The following is a 21220-nucleotide window of genomic DNA, read 5'->3' as shown; positions in this document are numbered from 1 at the left end:
AATTTTTATATTTACATCTTAAGTAGAATTTTCTTGAAACAACAAGCTTCCTATACTTTTATGCTATATACACATTTAATATCTTGTGCACAAAAACATACATTTCTTATCCATAATCTGCACTGGATCTTCTGTCGGTAGAATATTTGCTAAAATTATCAAGGACTCTGTCACACACAAAAAAAATCATGATAAATTCCAAAAAGTAAGATTTTGCAAGCTATAGTCTCTGGTCACAATAGTTCATCACAATAATTCAATTAAAAGTGAACAGTTTAGAAAAGATTAACCCATTTAAAATTAAATTTCTGAATGAAAAATGAGTTGAACATTGAATTTTAAGTTATACTGAAATTTATATATAAAAATATGAATAATTTGATGAGTACCAGTGTGACACAGTTAAAGCTTGTACTCAGACTAAATATATGACTTTAAAAGCTTTAGTCAAGCAAGGTGAAAAGACAGCCTTCAAAATGGGAGAAAATAATAGCAAATGAAGCAACTGACAAACAACTAATCTCAAAAATACACAAGCAGCTCCTGCAGCTCAATTCCAGAAAAATAAGCGACTCAATCAAAAATGGGCCAAAGAACTAAACAGACATTTCTCCAAAGAAGACATACAGATGGCTAACAAACACATGAAAAGATGCTCAACGTCACCTATTATCAGAGAAATGCAAATCAAAACCACAATGAGGTACCATGTCACACCAGTCAGAATGGCTGTGATCCATAAGTCTACAAACAATAAGTGCTGGAGAGGGTGCAGAGAAAAAGGAACCCTCTTACATTGTTGGTGGGAATGCAAACTAGTACAGCCACTATGGAGAACAGTGTGGAGATTCCTTAAAAAGCTGGAAATAGAACTGCCATATGACCCAACAATCCCACTGCTGGGTGTATACATCGAGGAAATCAGAATTAAAAGAGACACGTGTACCCCAGTGTTCATCGCAGCACTGTTTACAATAGCCAGGACATGGAAGCAACCTAGATGTCCATTGGCAGATGATTGGATAAGAAAGTTGTGGTACATGTACACAATGGAGTATTACTCAGCTATTATAAAGAATGCATTTGAATCAGTTCTAATGAAGTGGATGAAACTGGAGCCTATTATACAGAGTGAAGTAAGTCAGAAAGAAACACCAGTACAGTATACTAATGCATATATATGGAATTTAGAAAGATGGTAATGATGACCCTATATGCGAGACAGCAAAAGAGACACAGATGTAAAGAACAGACTGTTGGACTCTGTGGGAGAAGGTGAGGGTGGGATGATTTGAGAGAATAGCATTGACACATGTATATTACTATATGTGAAATAGATCACCAGTCCAGGTTCGAGGTATGAGGCAGGGTGCTCAGGGTTGGTGTACTGGGAAGACCCTGAGGGATGAGATGGGAGGGGGGTTCAGGATGGGGAACACATGTATACCCATGGCTGATTCATGTGAATGTATGGCAAAACCACCACAATATTGTAAAGTAATTAGCCTCCAATTAAAATTTAAAAAATATTTTTAAAAAGCTTTAGTTAAAAAACAAAGTTTAAAAACAAGTCAATGGTCATCTTAGAAAACTAGAAGATACTAGAAGTGATACAACTAAAAATTTTTGGAGAATCAGTAAAGATAAATGCTGGGATTAATCACATATAAAGTGAAAGAGTAAGTATTGTTGGCTAAACTATAGAAATACTTCTCTCAAGACAGACAAAGAATACTAATAGGCAATTTATAAAAGAGAGTATTATAAATGTGAATATAAATCTCACCACTGCTCAGGCAAATATGAATGCAAATAATGAAATGTTGTTTTTCAACTATTAATTCAGTAAAATATTAGGGAAAAAAGCATCTTTTATGAGGTTGAAAGGCATTTTCAGTTGAATACAAATAGCAATATTTGGTGCATCACATAGAGGTTTTTTATCCAAATAAAACATGATCATATTCTTTTATCTATCAATTCTACTTCTAGGGATCCATCTTACAGAAATGAGTGCATGACTATGTAGTCAGTACTGTCCTTCGGTGTGGGTCACAGGGCCCCCTTTTCTGGTTCTGTTCTTCAGAGGTCTCAGGCCTCCCTGTTTTTCCCAAGGGGTGGAAAATTGCTGGGGTCAATAAGTCATGGTGTCCAGAAGCCTTTGATCCTTTGCCCCCAGCCTAGATCATGTTCCATATTCCCACAGCTCAGAATTCCCTGCCAAATGACCCAAGTCAGCTCCCAGGTTTGGAATGGGCTTTTCCCCCAGTTTGTTTTCTCTCAGCATTTCTAAACACAAGGAGTAGTCAACTGGAGACTGTATATAGGAGGAGAATCTGTAAGAAGAGTGCAAGTGGGGTGCGATGTTAGGACAGAAGTGTCCAGAGGGAACAGTAGGTCTTGTGTAATAGGGCTCTCTCCAGAGTGGACTGAGAAGTGGGGCAGGTGGTGGGCAAATGGCCAGATGGCAAATTTCCATCTAAGAATTGGAAATTTCAGGCTGGACTTCCAGATCATTGTGAGTGTATATTTGTCAAAGTAGGAAGATAGAATTTATCTTAAATAACAATTTCTTAGCTTAATTTTTATTGTTCAGTCACTCAGTCATGTCTGACTCTTTGTGACTGCATGGGCTGCAGCACACCAGACTACCCTGTCCTTCACTATCTTCCGGAGTTTGCTCAAACTCATGTCCATTGAGTCGATGATGCCGTCCAACCATCTCATCCTCTGTTGTCCCCTTCTCCTCCTGCCTTCAATCTTTCCCAGCATTAGGGTTTTTTCCAAAGAGTCAGATCTTTGCATCAGGTGGCCACAGTATTGGGGCTTCAGCTTCAACATTAGTCCTTCTAATGAATATTCAGGGTTTATTTCCTTTAGGATTGACTGGTTTGATCTCCTTGCTGTCTGAGAGACTCTCAAGAGTCTTCTCCAACATCACAGTTTGAAAGCATCAATTCTTTGGCACTCAGCCTTTTTTATGGTCCAACTCTCACATCTGCACATGACTACTGGAAATATATGGACCTTTGTTGGCAAAGTGATGGATGTCTCTACTTTTTAATATGCTGTCTAGGTTTGTCAATGCTTTACTTTGAAGGAGCAAGCAGCTTTTATATTAGCTTAATTAATAACTTTAAATATTTAGACATAGGATATATGACCTTCTACTTGTACTCTTTTCCCATGCCAACAAATGTTAGAGGAGGGCCAGTATGTAATGATGTAGGTTTGATCAAATTTTTTGCAGATTGTTTTATTATATAATCTAATTTGCCACTAAAGAAGCAATGTTAAAGTAACATGTAGAAGGCATATGCTATAGGATACTACACAATCATTGTAAATAATTTTATGTTTATAAATATTGACTTGGAAAGATCACATGGTTATTGACAAAAATTGTAGAACCAATAATTAGTATGATTGCATTACTGTAAGCTCAAAAATAAAAACAAACCAACGGAACTTGTGTATGCTTGGATAAACATAAAAGATAATGTGAATGGTTTCATACCTAGCTGATAATATTGACTTCTCAGGAAAATGACATTGGCGTAAGGTAAAAATATTTATTTTTTATGACTTGAACTTCTTTATCTATGGAAATGTTGTAACAGTTATGAATTCTTTTATAGTTTTAATAATATGTAAAATTCTTCTTAAAAATCAGATAAGAATGACATTCTATGAGCGCAGTTTAGACATGTTGAAAGAGAATTGCCTATTGAACTCTCCTTGCAGGTGGGGGAGACGGCAGCAGCGCAGTTCCATTCTCACTGTGGTCCTTTAAGGTAAATATTGACTCTGACCAAGGGACTGAGGATGATGGATAGCCTGACTCTTGCATTGTAGGCTTCTAGAAATGCTCTCTGAATCCCTTAATTGATTTTGAACAAAAATCATACACTTCATTCTGAATTTTCCACAGCTACTATTTAAACCTATTTACTTTTCAAAACAGCAAGAGGCACAGGGATAGTTTATTGAATTCCTAGTTTCCGTTTTTGTTGAAAGGCCAATCTGCATAGGTTTTCATGGTGATTTTACAACCTTTCTTTGCTCCTTATACTCTTTCTCACTTGCCCCAACCTCAGGAGATGACTATTTCAGTGTCCTTAAGAAAGGTGAGCCCACCCAGTGGGACCTCAAAAGGCATTCTGTCAGCAAACCCCAAGTCATGTGCCTCCCACTCCTTTCTGCTCCCCTAATTACAGGGAAGCCCTTCCTCCTGCCCAATACTAGTCCTTACATTTATGCCCTGGATCAGTCTGATCCAGTCCTGCCTTCAAAAATACTTTTCTCTTTCATCTATTTCCTCTCACTTTTGAATTATCATATTTTCTTGACTGGATTATTTTCATTACACATGTATGATCAATACATACCATCTTATAGAAGGATCTCAGCTTCTTCATCACCCTCCAGCTCTTTCCTCCATTTCTCCAGCAAGTTTTATAGTTAAGCTTCTTGGAAGTATTGTCTATTCATATATTTCTAAGTTGCCAACCTGAACTCACTTCTCAACTTGCCTCCTTTTGGCTTCTTCTATCATCACTCTGGTAACCACCAATCTGTTATTGGTGTCTGTTAATTTTTTGTTTGTTAGTTAAACAGAAAATTGGCTTTTGTTTCATGTGTTCATTTGATCTGTTTTTGTTTGTACATTTTTATGTTTCATATATGAGTTAAGTCATACTGTCCTCATCTTTCTTGACTATTTAGCAACATCTGATAGAGTTCACCACTTCATTCTCCTTGAAATACATCCTTTTTCTATTGGTTTTCTTTTTTTTTTTAATTTAATTTTATTTTTAAACTTTAAAATATTGTATTAGTTTTGCCAAATATCAAAATGAATCCGCCACAGGTATACATGTGTTCCCCATCCTGAACCCTCCTCCCTCCTCCCTCCCCATACCATCCCTCTGGGTCGTCCCAGTGCACCAGCCCCAAGCATCCAGTATCGTGCATCAAACCTGGACTGGCGACTCATTTCATACATGATATTATATTGGTTTTCTTTTCCTTTCTTTAAAAATTCCTTTTTTATCCCTTTGCCAGTTTATCTTTTCTCATCTGATACTTAAGTGTTAAAGTGCTTTGTTGCTTAATTCCTTGGTCCTCAGTTTTTTGAGCTGCTATTTATTCTGTATATACTCTCCCTGGTAAATTTTGTCTATCCCCAGTTCTTCTAAGTAATATTCATGGGCTCATGTATCCTAAATTTGGAACTCCAGTACAGAACTTTATTATTGAGGTCACCTTAGCACTGGACAACTTCAAAACCACTTCAAAGCCATTGCTGTCAAAGCTACTTCACACACAAGTACTTACGATTAAAGTCTTATTTTTACCACTTCCTCCCCCAACCATCTATTCCAGTATTATATATCCGGGGAATCAGAAGGTCATCCATTGTGTTATTCAAGTGAGAAGCCAGAGGTATTCCTTGATTCTACCTCAGTGCTAGGAATTTTTCTTTCTCTCTGCCACTACACAAAACTAGATAGGCATCTAGTCTCATAAGGAACATTCATAGAGCCTCCCAGTTGGTTTCCTACTTCTCTCTGTCTCAAGTCGGTTTTCCAAATAGCAGCTTAAGTAATCTTTTGAAGCTGAGTGTTAGTGCCTCAGTCATGTTCTACTCTTTGTGACCCCATGTGACTGTAGCCCTCCAGGCCCCTCTGTCCATGGGATTCTCCAGACAAGAATACTGGAGCAGGTTGCCATTCCCTTCTCCAGGGGATCTTCTCAACTCAGGGATCCAACCCAGGTCTCTTGCATTGCAGGCAGATTGAATACCATCTGATCCACCAGGGAAGCCCTTTGAAGATGAAATCAGATCATATTACCCCTGCTTAAAGTTCTTCCTTGGTTCCCACTGTACTGAGAACAATATCTAACCTTTAGGGTGACCTAAACATCCTGAGTGTTTCTTCCACTTAATCTCCCTTGTCTACCCTGATCACTGTACACAAGCTTAACCGGCCTCATTGCAGTTCATCACACACGTCATTTCCCATTTTAGAAGCACGCAGTGTTCTTTTGCCGGGTATGCTCTCCCGTCAAATCCTTACAAGACTTCTCATGAGTTCAGGCTGACTTTAAATATCACGTCCTCAAAGTACCATTTGTTCTGTTCTCCCTTACTAATTTTACATTTAGCATTCTTCTTAGTTTGTACTCACATGCTTAGATGATTATTAACTCTTTCCCTCCCTAGACTTAAGATCTGTGTTTGTATCATATATTCCTACCTGCATGAGTGATCAGTTGCTAAGTAGTGTCTGACCCTTTGCAACCTCAAGGACAGTGACCCTCCAGGCTCCTCTGTCCATGGGATCTCCCAGGCAAGAATATCGAGTGGGTTGCCATTTCCTTCTCCAATATCACTATCTACATAGTGTCAGACATAGTGTCTCACCCAAAGCAGATGGCCAACAAGTGTTTATTGATTGATGAATGTAAGATGAGACAGTTAATGGTATTTGGGAGAAGTATCACATATCTATGAAATATTTCCATTGTTTTGCAAAAAGAGTGCTTCATTAGAATAGCTATTTAATGCCTTTTATAAAAACTGTCATTCAATTGACAAAATATAATCCCTTGAAAAGCATAGAGGAAGAAAATCAAGACATACATTTCAGACACCATTAATAGCAGTTTGATGAATTATTTCCAGAGTTACTCTGTTCTCCTAGCCATCTGTTTTAGATGATAAATGAGCAAAGACTACTTTGTACTGAAGACTGCTTCCTGTGGCCTCTGAAAATAGGGCCAAGATTAGTAGGGCATATGTAAGAGTAATCCTTCTTTGTTCCCTTCTCCTTCCCACTCTCTTCTTTTCTCAAATCTAGCTGAGGCAAAGAAACACTCTTCCATTGTTTATAACAGTAGAGTATGCTGTTATACTCTGTTATACTCTGCTTCAGTCAGAAACTCAAATAGAGTCCACATTTGAGCAGGTGCCTGTCTAAAGGTACTATATTCCTTATAGAGAATGAAAACAGGATGTCTACATTTACAAGACATTTCTGATGTGTGATTTAGAACAAGGAGGATTTCATTAAGAGAGGAGAAAAAATGATAGAAAACACATTTGAATATTATTTTGAAGAGACTTGGAGATTCATTAGGTATAAAAGCTAAAGGAGAGAGAATGGTAATCATGAGTCTAACTCTTCAAACTTGAGCCACTAAGAGAATGTCATAGAGGCTGAAACACAGGACTGTAGGAACCTAGTGCTGAATGCCGAATGTATACTTAATATAGACCTTTGATTGCATGTGCTATAGTTTTACTAAATGAAGTGAAAGTTGCTCAGACGTGTCCAACTCTGCAACTCCATGGACGATACAGTCCATAGGATTCTCCAGGCCAGAATACTGGAGTGGGAAGCCTTTCTTTCTCCAAGGGATCTTCTCAACCCAGGGGTGGAACCCAGGTCTCCCACATTGCAGGCAGATTCTTCACCAGCCGAGCCGCAAGGGAAGCCCTTTGTTTTACTAAGGTGATGCTGTATACTTCTCTAGTTGTTACATGGGGAAGGAAAGCCAGGGATGTAAATGGTGGTGCCCAAAATGAATCTTAATGTAGGAAGCAAAAATGAGCCTGAGTGTCAGGACAGAGGAAAATTTTCCTGCTTTAGACACCACATCAAAATTACATTCATGGAGACAAAATTCAGTTCAGTTCAGTTCAGTCACTCAGTCGTGTCCGACTCTTTGTGACCCCATGAACTGCAGCACGCCAGGCCTCCCTGTCCATCACCAACTCCCGGAGTGCACCCAAACCCATGTCCATTGAGTCGGTGATGCCATCCAGCCATCTCATCCTCTGTCATCCCCTTCTCCTCCTGCCCTCAATCTTTCCCAGCATCAGGGTCTTTTCCAATGAGTCAGCTCTTCACATCAGGTGGCCAAAGTATTGGAGTTTCAGCTTCAACATCAATCCTTCCAATGAATACCCAGGACTGATCTCTTTTAGGATGGACTGGTTGGATATCCTTGCAAAGACAAATTCCACTTGCCATGGATATTTACTAAATGCAATGATATCATGTGGCTTATCTTAATGAAAATTGAGTTTCACTAAATATGTGCTTTAGGGGAAAAACTTAAAAACAAAGCTATTTGACAAAATGTGAAAAGCCTTTCTTGTTGGAGTGTTATAATCTAGTTTTTAGATTTAGCTGAATGTCATAAAAAAACTGAAAAACAGTCTACTGATATTAGCAGCAATGGCAGGAAGCTCAAATCATGAGAAACGAGTTTCTCTCGTTATTGTAGCTTTAGGAATTAGCACTGACATTTCCATTTCTCTGTATTACTTCAACATCTGGCCTACAGGAACCATCATGATTTATCAGTGCTGCCAGTAGACACAGCCCATCAGTAATTTAAAACTAGTGAAGGAGAAATTTTGAAATATCACAAGGGTCTTCCACTTTCAATAATGTCTGTCATAACTACTAAATGCAACTTTTCTTTTATGCTTTATTGTATGAAACATGCAGATTCATGTGAGATATGCTTATGTTGTCATAAAATGCATTTTTATTATGTGTAATCTACAGTTGAATTCAGAGATTAACTCATGTCTCAAAGATCTCTGTGTCTCAAGTGACTTGGATTCCATTCTTGGGATTTTTTACATTTCTCTTAACTTAAGCCCTAAACTTTTGGCAATTGTGTACATTCTCTTTGCAAGTATTTGAAGACCAAATCGCCAAGAAACTTTGTTTTTTTGTAATTTCATTTTTTAAAGTGTTTATTGAAGTATAGTTTCTTTACAATGTTGTATTAGTTTCTACTCTACAGCAAAATTAACCAGCTATATGTATACATATATCCCCTCTTTTTGGGATTTCTTTCCCATTTTGGTCACCATGAAGCATTGAATAGAGTTCCTTGAGCTCTACAGTAGGTTCTCATTAGTTTTTTATTTTATACATAGTACCAACAGTGTATATATGTCAATCCCAATCTCCTAATTCATTCCACCTACCCCCTATTTCCACCAAGGAAGTTTTAAAGTCCAAGATTATATTGATCTCTATGTAAATCCTTGGCAATAGCAGTAGGTTATTCTCTGCAATTCCTTCCCACCAACTTGGCTTTTGTTTCTGGAATGATTGGTGTGGTCTTAGAATTCATTTAGAAATCAGGTGACCATAGGTTCCCAGTTTGTTCTAGAAGTCTCTCCATATATGTCCTGTCTGGAGTCCTGTTTAGTGAGTGCTTTTCTTTTTTTTTCTTCTCAAAAGTGTCCCTGCTTGGGTAATAAGATATATATGGTCACTCTATTGGTAGCTGAGTAGGTGAAGACAGAACCCTTGCTGAATTCTCCTCTTCCCAAATGCACATCTCTTGTGTTGTCTTCTTTCAAATGTATTGTTTTAAAAATCTGTTCCTTCTCTTTGTCAGAAGCTGGGAGCCAGATACACTGAAGTTGGAGTTTCTTAGGCCTGAGAGTTAAATTGGAAAGTCCTCAGCCAAGGCAACCAGTGAAGTGAGAAATGAAGAAAAAAGAACTCAAATTGTACAGGAAAGCTAAGATACATAGAGTCAACAGGGGAGTGTTGAAGACATAGAAAACCAAAACTCTATCTGAAATCAGAGTCAATAGTCCAGAATTTGGTCCCAGAGATGAAAACAAATGCAAAACAGATGGCAATTTTCATGGTCTTTGGCTAAAAGTCATGTTATACTTGAGGCATCTTTTAAAATGACTCTGACAGTGTGCCATTCAGGGCTTCATTTTTACTTAAAATGCGGGAGTGTTTGCGCGATGTTTGTCTTAAATGAATCATTTCCCTGGTAATTTCAAGTCTTCTTTAAAAGCCTACAGCCTTTTTTCTTGTAAAACTTTCTTAGTGGGTCTCATTTTCCAAAGTCTTCTACTGTATGTTTATTTAAGCTAAAATTTAGTTTATCACCTTTGTTATATTTTTTAGTTATCCTTAGAGAATACAGTTGTCAGAACTAAGAATAAAAGGATTCTACTTAGATGGCACTAGTGGTAAAGAACCTGCTTGCCAATGCAGGAGACGTAAGAGACATGGGTTTGATCCCTGGATTGGGAAGATCCCCTGGAGAAGGGCATGACAACCCATTCCAGTAGTCTTGCATGGAGAATCCCATGGACAGAGGAGCCTGGTGGGCTACAGTCCATAGAGTCACAAAGAGTCAGACAGGACTGAAACAACTTAGCACATGTACACATGCGCTTGTAGAACTCCCTCTCATTTTGATGTTCACTGTGGGTCAATGAGCATGATTATTTACATCTATTGACCTATCCTGCCTTCAACACTCCATGTCATATTTCTAATCCCACTTGGTCTTAGCTCACCTACTCAAGGTCCTGGGACTTGTACAAAGAGAAGGATGTGAGCAACTCTTTCTGAATGCCCCCACTGTCCTTGGTATATTCCTTGGCTTTCATAATTACTCCCCCAAATTTCAGTTTTCTTCCTGTCTGCTTTATTTCTTTTTGAAATACTTTTTAGGATTCTAGATTGAATATTTTTCAACCTCATATCGTTTAGGTCGGCTAGAATTAAAAATTGTCTCCTATGAGTAAAAAACGAGGGTCAGAATTTGTATCCAGCCATCATGCCTTCTTTAGCTTCTTTGCCTGCATTATTAGCATGCTTTCCTTGATCCCTCATGCAGATTTTCTCCATTTTGTTTCCTTCACGAACATCCAGTACTAAGAGAATACTCTTAAAGTATGAGATATGAGATATTCAGTGAGTACAGATATTTGATGGCCAGTTTTATTTCTAACTCCTCCCATAAATAAACATAAATGCTGGTGTTTTTACATACAGCTCTCTCAACCTCTACCCAACCAACAAATAAATACTCCTCTCCCAGACAATAGAACTATTATCTGAGTTTTGTTACAATGAAAACTATAACTGAATTTTTGAGATTAGCTTTGAAAGCATGGTTTTATCTGAAGCATAAATGCAAAGTTATACCTAGAGTATAAAAATAATCTAGCAGCTGGAATGAGAAAAATCTTTACATAAATATCCTATTGGCTTAAAATATATAAACTTTCTAACTCAAGTTCTAAACCTTCATTCTACCAAATTTCAATAATGATATGGTTCAATAGAGCATGGTGAGCTCACTAAACTATTTTTCAAGATGTATTACAAATAGAATTTATGAAATTTAGAATTTCTATTTCCATATGATGTTTCTGTAACCGACATTTAACATAATTTGTTTGTACAAGGACTAGTTGAATGTGCAAGTATAATTTCTCAGTTAATGGGAGTAAATGCAAGAAAATACAAATTTCAACTAATTGGTATTCTTGTTAAATGTTGGTTAAAGTGTCACAGAAAATTGTGTACTATTTGTCTTCTACACAAACTGTGTTTATAAACCAACTTGAGGACAAACAAAAGTTGAAAACACTATATTTTTATCACCCTGGAAGCTGGATATGGTCGTTTGACAGCTTGAAAATTCATGAAAGTGATGCAAATCTACCCTGAAGACAAGAACCTTATTTTGCTATTAAACATACAACTTAATCGCTAATTCTGCCTATTTACTAGTTAATTCAGCAAGTAGAGAATAAAGAAAAAAATAGATTTCTATGTTCTCTGTGGTGTTTTGGCAAATGTTAATTTCATTGCCATAACAAAAGTAAAAATTTTATTTTGTGTCCAGCTGAAAGTTCTGATCAAGGGTTAATGGTCAAGGAAATATTAACTCAAAATGGATTAAAGACTTAAAATTGGAAATCATAAAACCTTGAAGAAAACATGGAAAACTTCTTAATACTGATCTTAACAATGGTTTCTTGGATATGACACCAATGCAAAACTAGATGAAAAGGACTACTTCAGATGTAAAGATTCCACACAGCAAAAGAAATAAACACATGAAAAGACAATCTATAAATGGGGGAAATAAATTTGCAAATCATATAACTGGCTAGGAATTATTTTTCAAAATACATAAGGACCTCGTGCAGCTCAAAAGCAAAACAAAACAAAATAAAAAACAAATAACCTGATCTAAAATAAAAAGGAAAAGGACTTAAATAGATATTTTTTCCAAAGAAGACATACCAAACCCACAGATAGTAGAGAACATCACTAAATGTCAGTTCAGTTCAGTTCAGTTTAGTCACTCAGTTGTGTCCAACTCTTTGTGACCCCATGGACTGCAGCATACCAGGCCTCCCTGTCCATCATGAACCTGTGGAGTTTACTCAAACTCACGTCCATCGAGTTGGTGATGCCATCCAACCATCTCATTCTCTGTCGTCCCCTACTCCTCCCACCCTCAATCTTTCCCATCATCAGGGTCTTTTCAAATGAGTCAGTTCTTCACATCAGGTGGCCAAAGGATTGGAGTTTCAGCTTCAGCATCAGTCTTTCCAATGAATATTCAGAACTGATTTCCTTTAGGATAGATTGCTTGGATCTCCTTGCAGTCCAAAGGACTCTCAAGAGTCTTCTCCAACACCACAGTTCAAAAGCATTAATTCTTCGGCACTCAGCCTTCTTCACAGTCCAACTCTCACATCCATACATGACCACTGGAAAAACCATAGCCTTGACTAGATACACCTTTGTTGGCAAAGTAATGTATCTGCTTTTTAATATGCTGTCTAGGATGGTCATAACTTTCCTTCCAAGGAGCAAGCATCTTTTAATTTCATGGCTGTAGTCATCATCTGCAGTGATTTTGGAGCCTCCCAAAATAACGTCTGTCACAGTTTCCGCTGTTTCCCCATCTATTTGCCATGAAGTGGTGGGACCAGATGCCATGATCTTAGTTTTCTGAATGTTGAGCTTTAAGCCAACTTTTTCACTAAACATCAGTGAAATGCAAATCAAGACCAAGTGAGGTATCGTCTCACACCCTGTTAAGATAGCTATTATCAAGAAAGCAAAATGAAAGAAATACTGATGAGGTTATAGAGAAGTTAGAATTTTTGTGCATTATCAATAAGAATGTGAAATGGTGCAGCCACGTGAAGAACAGTGTGGAGGTTCTAAAAAAAATTAGAAATAAAATTACCATGTGATCCAGCAATGCCACTTCTGGGTATATACTCAAAAAAATTGAAGTCAAGATCTTGAAGAGGCTATGTTTATTGTAGCATTATTCACAATAGCCAAGATATGGAAATAATCCAAATGTCCATTGACAAATGCTTGGATAAGGAAAATGGAATTTATTTAACCTTAAAGGAGAAGGAAATCATGGCATTTATAATAATATGGATTGACCTGGAAGACATTTACTAAATGAATTAAATCAGTCACAGAAGGGCAAGTACTGAATGATTCTGCCTATAGGAGGCATCTAAAATGGTCAGACCTATAGAAATAGACAATAGAGTGGTGGTTAACAGAAGATGGAGGGAGAGGGGTAGGGGAATTGTTTTTCAGTGGGTGTAAAGTTATAGGATACAAGAGAGTAAGTTCTTGAAATCTGCTGTACAATACAGTGCTTGTAGTTAGCAATAAGGTTGAACTTTTAAGAGGGTGGATATTGTTTTAAATGTCCTTGCTAAAACAGAACAAATAAACTTGGAGGAAACTTGAAGTTGATACATACGTTTGTTACCTTGATTATGGTAACACAAGTGCATGCTGCTGCTAGTCGATTCAGTCATGTCCGACTCTGTGCGACCCCATAGATGGCAGCCCATCAGGCTCCCCCGTCCCTGTGATTCTCCAGGCAAGAACACAGGAGTGGGTTGCCATTTCCTTCTCCAATGTATGAAAGTGAAAAGTCAAAGTGAAGTTGGCTCAGTCGTGTCCAACTCTTAGCGACCCCATGGACTGTAGCCCACCAGGCTCCTCCGTCTATATGCCCAAACTCACCAAAAGAGCTTCCCTTGTGGCTCAGTGGGTAAAGAATCCCCTGGAGAAGGGAAAGGCTACCCACTCCAGTATTCTGGCCTAGAGAATTCCATGGACTCTATAGTCCATGGGGTTGCAAAGAGTCAGACACAATTGAGCAATTTTCACTTTCACCAAATTGAGTATATTAATTATATGCAGTTTTTAGTATATTTCAATAAAGCTGGGGGTAGGGGAGAAAAGGTCAAGGGAAGTTTCAAATGCTTGGAAAGAAAGGGTTATTTGCCTAAATAAGTGGCATAATTAATTGCATTTTTTGAAGATTGGCATGCTTCTTACATGCATGTGTAGGTGGTAAGTTGCTTCAGTCGTGTCCAAATCTCTGTGACCCCATGGACTGTAGCTTGCCAGGCTCCTCTTTCTATGGGATTCTCCAGGCAAGAATCCTGGAGTAGGTTGCCATGCCCTCCTCCAAGGGATCTTACCAGCCCAGGGAAAGAACCTGCATCTCCTGTGACTCCTGCATTGCGGGTGGATTCTTTGATGCTGAGCCACTAGGGAAGCCCTGCTTCTTACATAGGTTAGTTTAAATGCTCAAACTATACATTCAATGAGCTGCTGCTGCTGCTGCTGCTAAGTCACTTCAGTGGTGTCCAACTCTGTGCAACCCCATAGATGGCTGCCCACCAGGTTCCTCCATCCCTGGAATTCTCCAGGAAAGAATACTGGAGTGGGTTGCCATTTCCTTCTCCAATGCATGCACGCATGCTAAGTCGCTTCAGTCGTGTTCGACTCTGTGCGACCCCATGGACAGCAGCCCACCAGGCTCCTCTGTCCACAGGATTCTCTAGGCAGGAATACTGGAGTGGGTTGCCATTTCCTTCTCCAGGTTCAATGAGCTATTAAATGATAAAACATTATCTGTCCTTTATATGAGACTGTAAGTAAGTGTTACTTGCTCAGTCATGTCTGACTCTTTGGGACTCCATGAACTCTAGCCTGTCAGGCTCCTCTGTCCATGCAACTTTCCAGGCAAGAATACTGGATTGCGTAGACATTCCCTTCCTCAGGAGATCTTCCTGACCCAAGGATTGAACCCAGGTCTCCTGCATTGCAGGCAGATTATTACTGTCTGAGCCACCAGGGAAGCCCCATATGAGAATATAGGTAAAAATGATTGGAAGATTATTAAAAATGAAAGAAAATCTTAAAAGGTCATGTAAAATCTTTTGGACTTTCACTCTCCAATGAGGCACAAGAATATACATGGTCTTAAACTGTCCTCTGGACTTGGAGTGGAGATGCCCCCTTGCTAAAAATTCATGCCTTTATTGAAAGGTATTCCTAACCTTACACTTTATTGTTTTCAGGATCATAATATAGAAAGTATTGAAAGATTTTCAGAATAGTGTTTGTTTCGCTAATTATGTATGGAGAGCAAGGTTTAAGATAAATTTTTCAGGAAGAACTTAATAAAAGGAAATGTTGGATTCAGTTACATCCATTTGCTGAATACAGCTAAAGAAGTAATTTTAACTGGTTATTAGTTTGAATTGCTCAAGGGCTGTTCTTCATTGAAATAATGAATCTTCAAATTAATCCTTTGTCCTCTCCACCTCTGACCCCCTGCTCGTAAAGTCCTTTTTATAGAAGCTGGATAAGGATGTATTGTTGTGAATATTAATTAACATTTTAAGTTGTCAAATATTCACTTCATGTAGAAAGATTTTGTTATTTATTGTCATTATCTGCTTAATCTCAATTTAAATTAAGATACTTTTCTCATCCTTTGAAAAAAAATCCCCATGATTAACTTAGAGTTCATTGACTAAGTCAAAAAACAAACAAACAAAAAAAACTATTACAGAATAGTATTAGCCTCTCAAAATAAGTAAAATCCTGCATTGCAGCCATGAAATTAAAAGACGCTTACTCCTTGGAAGGAAAGTTATGTCCAACCTAGATAGCATATTCAAAAGCAGAGACATTACTTTGCTAACAAAGGTCCATCTAGTCAAGGCTATGGTTTTTCCAGTGGTCATGTATGGAAGTGAGAGTTGAACTGTGAAGAGAGCTGAGTACCGAATAATTGATGCTTTTGAACTGTGGTGTTGGAGAAGACTCTTGAGAGTCCCTTGGACTGCAAGGAGATCCAACCAGTCCATCCTAAAGGAGATCAGTCCTGGGTGTTCTTTGGAAGGATGGATGCTAAAGCTGAAACTCCAATACTTTGGCCACCTGATGCGAAAAGTTGACTCACTGGAAAAGACTTCGATGCATGGAGGGATTGGGGGCAGGAGGAGAAGGGGACGACAGAGGATGAGATGGCTGGATGGCATCACCGACTCGATGGCCATGAGTTTGGGTGAACTCTGGGTGTTAGTGATGGACAGGGAGGCCTGGCGTGCTGCGATTCATGGGGTCACAAAGAATTGGACACGACTGAGTGACTGAACTGACTGACTGACAGGAAAAAAAGAGATCTTAGTATTTATAAACTAAAAATAGTACTTACTGAAGTATGGCCATTAGAGCATATCAGGGGCTTTCCTGATAGCTCAGTTGGTAAAGAATCTGCCTGCAATGCAGGAGACTCTAGTCAATTCCTGGGGTGGGAAGATTTGCTGGAGAAGGGATAGGCTACCCATTCCAGTATTCTTGGGCTTCCCTTGAGGCTCAGCTGGTAAAGATTTCGCCTGCAATGTGGGAGATCTGGCTTTGATCCCTGGATTGGGGAGATCCCCTGGAATAAGGGAAAGGCTGCCCACTCCAGTATTCAGGCCTGGAGACTTCCATGGACTATACAGTCCATAGGGTTGCAAAGAGCTGGACGCTTCTGAGCAACTTTCACTTTCACTTCAGAGCATATCAGAAGTTGGGTTCTTTTCAATGTGTTGAATATAATTAGTGTGTATGCTCAGTCTTCCTTTATTTTAATAATATCAAATATAGAACACAGTCATCAAAGTCAAGTTTTAGATGTGATGCCTCTAATGCATTTATTTACAATATGAAAATTGTTATCTGCTGAAACTTTCATGTATGTTCATTTTGTGTTATATATATTTTCTAGAAAAATGGGGGGATATATCCATCTGAATTTAGACATCCTGCCTCCAAAAATTTATAGCATGAATTTTTAACAGAATGAAGCTGATATCTGAACTTTATAAGTCAATGAGTCTGGAAAATCCAGAAGTTGTTAATTAGAATTTTCAGTCTGAATTTTAGACTATCAGTTTGAATTATGTGGTGTTAATACAAAATTTTAATCCTTATTAGATTATTAGCCTCAGTAACTTTTATTTAATAACAGGCAAATTGCTTGGTAGTGCCACACAGATGTTTAATGTTCTTGTATACATTAATGCTAACAATTTTTATTAATTTAATCATTTTGGTCTTTTGATAAATCACGTAAAGAAATGCTTAGGCAAGTCCAGAGAACAGATTTAAAGACAGGAATCATGCAGCTGGGATAAGAAGAATTTACGTGTTTGCAGTGAGATACTTCAGGGATGGGGATGATGCTTTATAATACATTGTTATAGAAAGGTCCAAAAGAGAAAGCACACAGTGAAAACTTAAATTTGTAAATAACTGTTCAAGATGATTGGGGCATACACTAGGGTGAATATAAGATAAGCATTTGATGGAGAAAAGCCTTAACTAGTTAATTTTTAATTTTTGGCTGGGCTGGGCCTTCACTGCTGCACGTGGGCTTTCTCTAGTTGTGGTGAGTGGGGGCTACTCTTTGTTGTGCATGGGTGGCTTCTTTTGTTGCAGAGCATGGACTCTAGGCACATGGACTTCAGTAGTGTGGCATGCAGGGTTAGTTGCTCTGTGGCATATGAAATCCCCCCAGACCAGGCAGTGAACCCATGTCCCATGCATTGGCTCAGCCACTGACCACCAGAGTCCTGATGGACAAGGTTTTATGCCAGTAAAAATGCATATGTTTGGAGAACGATCCAATCCAAACACATGAGGAATTCTCTGGTGTCTGTGCTTACCATCTTCATTAGTTTTCCAAGGCTGCTGTAGCAAAGTATTACAAGCTGGCTAGCTTAAAAGAACAGAAATTAATTTTCTGAAAGCCAGAAGTCCAGGACCAAGATTTCAGTAGAGTTGGTTCATTCTGAGGCTTCTGAGAGAGAACTGGTTCCAGACCTTTCTCCTAGTTTCTTGTGAGGGCCAGCAGTCTTTGGAGTTCTTTGACTTATAGTTGCATCACTCCAATGTCAGACTGTCTCCAACCGGTATTCTTTGTTTTTTCACATAAACAGCTCAACACGACTGGGAAAATCACTTGTTGCATACAGATGAACTCCTACGTTCATGATGAAATGTAGAGAGGTCCTTAGTGCTACCCATCCATCCTATTACTTTCCCCTAATCAGCTCACTTTTCCACTTTTCTTGACAATTAATTCACACTTTCTCCTCTGTCCTCAAATCTCCAAGTCCACTTCTACTCCCTGTCTCTCACTTAATAACTTTGTTATTTCACTGAAAGACCAAATGCAGAAAAAAAGAAGTTCCATCTCCTATCACTCAGTGCATTTGCATACTTTTTTTATTGTTCTACTTTTTATAAGCTTTATCTTTATTTTTATTAGAAATATTATAAGTTCAAGTTGAAAAACTATTTGAATAAGAGAAAAAAGTCTCCAAATCTAGAAAGCCTTCTTAAGAATATATGAGTGTTACCTCCCTGGTGGTCCAGTGGTTAAGATTTTGCCTTCCAATGCAGGGGTGTGAGTTCAATCCTAGGTGGGGAGCTATGATCCCACATGTCTTGTGGTCAAAAACAAAGCATAAAACAGAAACAATATTGTAAAAAATTCAATAAAGACTTTAAAAATGGTCCACATAAAAAAAAATGTGTGATATCTTAAAATAACTTTGACCTCAAATATGCAAATAATACTAAGACATTACTTTCTTGGAGCTGTGCTTACAAGGAAAGTGGTTAAAATATAGACCTGTAGTTATCATAATTTTGGTAAGGGGCAAGTCTAAGTAAGGGGATACTAAGCCATGAAAGAGGGCTAGAGAAATCTCAGATGTTGCCTCCCTTTCCATCCTTGATATGATTTGAACCATTAAAAAAAAATTATTATCATGTCTTTGTTTCTTACACATCTCTGTGCATGGTGATTTTGGCTCATAGTGGTTTGAGAGTCAAGGCTTGTGAGTCAGAGCCCTAGATTTAGTTTCTGCTCTACCAGTTAACCCAGATGCCTGTAGAAAGTCCCCTGACTTCTATATTCAGTTAACACACCTAAAAGTTGAGATACTAACAGAATTTACTAGAGTATTGATGTCCACAAGAAGGCTCCAGACTCTCTGTTCCCCAGGAAGGCATGGATCCAGCAATACACAGAGCAATTCCTTTTGTGAGAAATCCAGATACCAGTAAATAGACTCCAGCAGCTACACCACATTTGAGTGCAAAACCAGCCAGATCAAAGGCAATAGGAAAATGTGTGGCAATCGCTTACCATAGTACCTCTCCCCCACTCAATGGAGTGTGGTCACGAGAAAAGTCTCAGTTTCTTGCATCTTGTTGTATAGGGAAGGGGAAGATTGAAATATACATCAAGTTTGCAAACATTTTAAGGGGTTGCCTGAGGGACTGGTTTTTACTTTGCCTGAATCTAAATGCTGACAGGAAAGGGCAACAAATTTTGGGTCACAGAGAACAGGTTTGGACAAACACACACTCTCTTGCCATAGTCATCTCCCACAGTGCAGCATGGAGCAAGTAGAAGAAATTCTAAACTCGCAGCTTCTCCCTGGGGAGGGAAAGTGTTGGATCATATATTTAATGTTTTAATTTTTTGACAAAAGTGAAAATGAAAGTTGCTCAGTTGTATCCGACTCTTTGTGACCCCATGGACTATACAGTCCATGGAATTCTCCAGGCCAGAATACTGGAGTGGGTAGCCTTTCCCTTCACCAGGGGATCTTCCCAACACAGGGAGTTTTTTGAGGGGGCTACCCCAAAAGGACTGGTTTATGACTCCCTGTGTTGGAATCCTGATGGAACTTGGCATAATCTAGATGCTTAAGAGCTGCTGAGAAAGAAAGCTGGCTGAATATTTTGCTGTTACTATAGTGGACGATATACCTTGGCAGTGTCCCACTCAGAAAGGGATTGAAGAATGGTGCAAACATTAAACTTTCAAGGTTCTCAGTGGTCTGTCTAGGGGATTGGTTTCTGTCCTGCCTGACTTGGAGAGCTGTATGGAATCTGGCTGCTGAAGACGGAAGAGAGCAGAGTGGTTTGAGGCAGCTACAGAGAACCTGCAGTATCACAGACACAAGAGTGAGCAAGAGTTGTGAGCTCCAGAAAACAAAAACACCAAATCCCTCTAAACAGGGTTTTGAAATAACTTTTTCTTAACATAGGTGTTTATTGCTATAAACTTCCCTCTTAGAACTTCTTTTCCTGCATCTCATAAGTTGTGGTATGTTGTATTTCCATTTTCATTTGTCTCAAAATATTTTTTGATTCTTTTTTGACCCTTTAGTTGTTTAGGAACATATTGTTTAATCTTCACGTTTGTGAATTTTCCAGTTTTCTTCTTGCAATTGATTTCTAGCTTCATACCACAGTGGTTGGAAAATACACCTGATCTGATTTCAGTATTTTAAAATTTATTTACCTGTTTTGTGGCCCAATACATAATTTATCATGGATAGAACCTGAGAGAAATGTTTATTCTATTGCTTTTGGGTGGATTGCTTTGTATATGTCTGTTGAGTTCATTTGGTTTATAGTGTAATTCAAGTCTGCTGTTTCCTTATTAATTTTCTGTCTGGATAATAGATCCATTGAGGCAAGTAGTATTAAAATCCCTTACTATTATTGCATTTCTATCTGTTTTTCCCTATATGCTATATATGTTTAGTGCTCCAATGTTGTGCGCATGTATACTTACATTTGTCTTATCATCTTGAAGAATTAGCTCCTATATCATTATACTTATATATATGTATATACTTATATATATATGTATACTTATATATATATATGTATATATATGTATACTTATACATATATCCTTTCAAGGATCACAGCCTTGTTGTGGCAAAGGGGCTTGTGTAACTCAATAAAGCTATGAGCCATGCCATGAAGGGCCGCCCAAAATGGATGGGTCATAGTGAAGAGTCCTAAGAAAACATGGTTCATGGGACAAGGAAATGGTAACTCACTCGATGGATTGTATGAAAAGGCAAAAAGATATGACACTGAAAGATGAGCTCCCCAGGTTGGAAGGTGTCCAGTATGGCACCGAGGAAAAGCTGAGGACAATTACTAACAGCTCCAGTAAGGATGAAGTGGCTGGGCCAAAATGGGAA

This window comes from Bos javanicus, chromosome 9 (genome assembly GCF_032452875.1).
Source record: "Bos javanicus breed banteng chromosome 9, ARS-OSU_banteng_1.0, whole genome shotgun sequence".
Classification (NCBI taxonomy): Eukaryota; Metazoa; Chordata; class Mammalia; order Artiodactyla; family Bovidae; genus Bos; species Bos javanicus.
Note: the sequence above shows the minus strand (reverse complement) of the source record.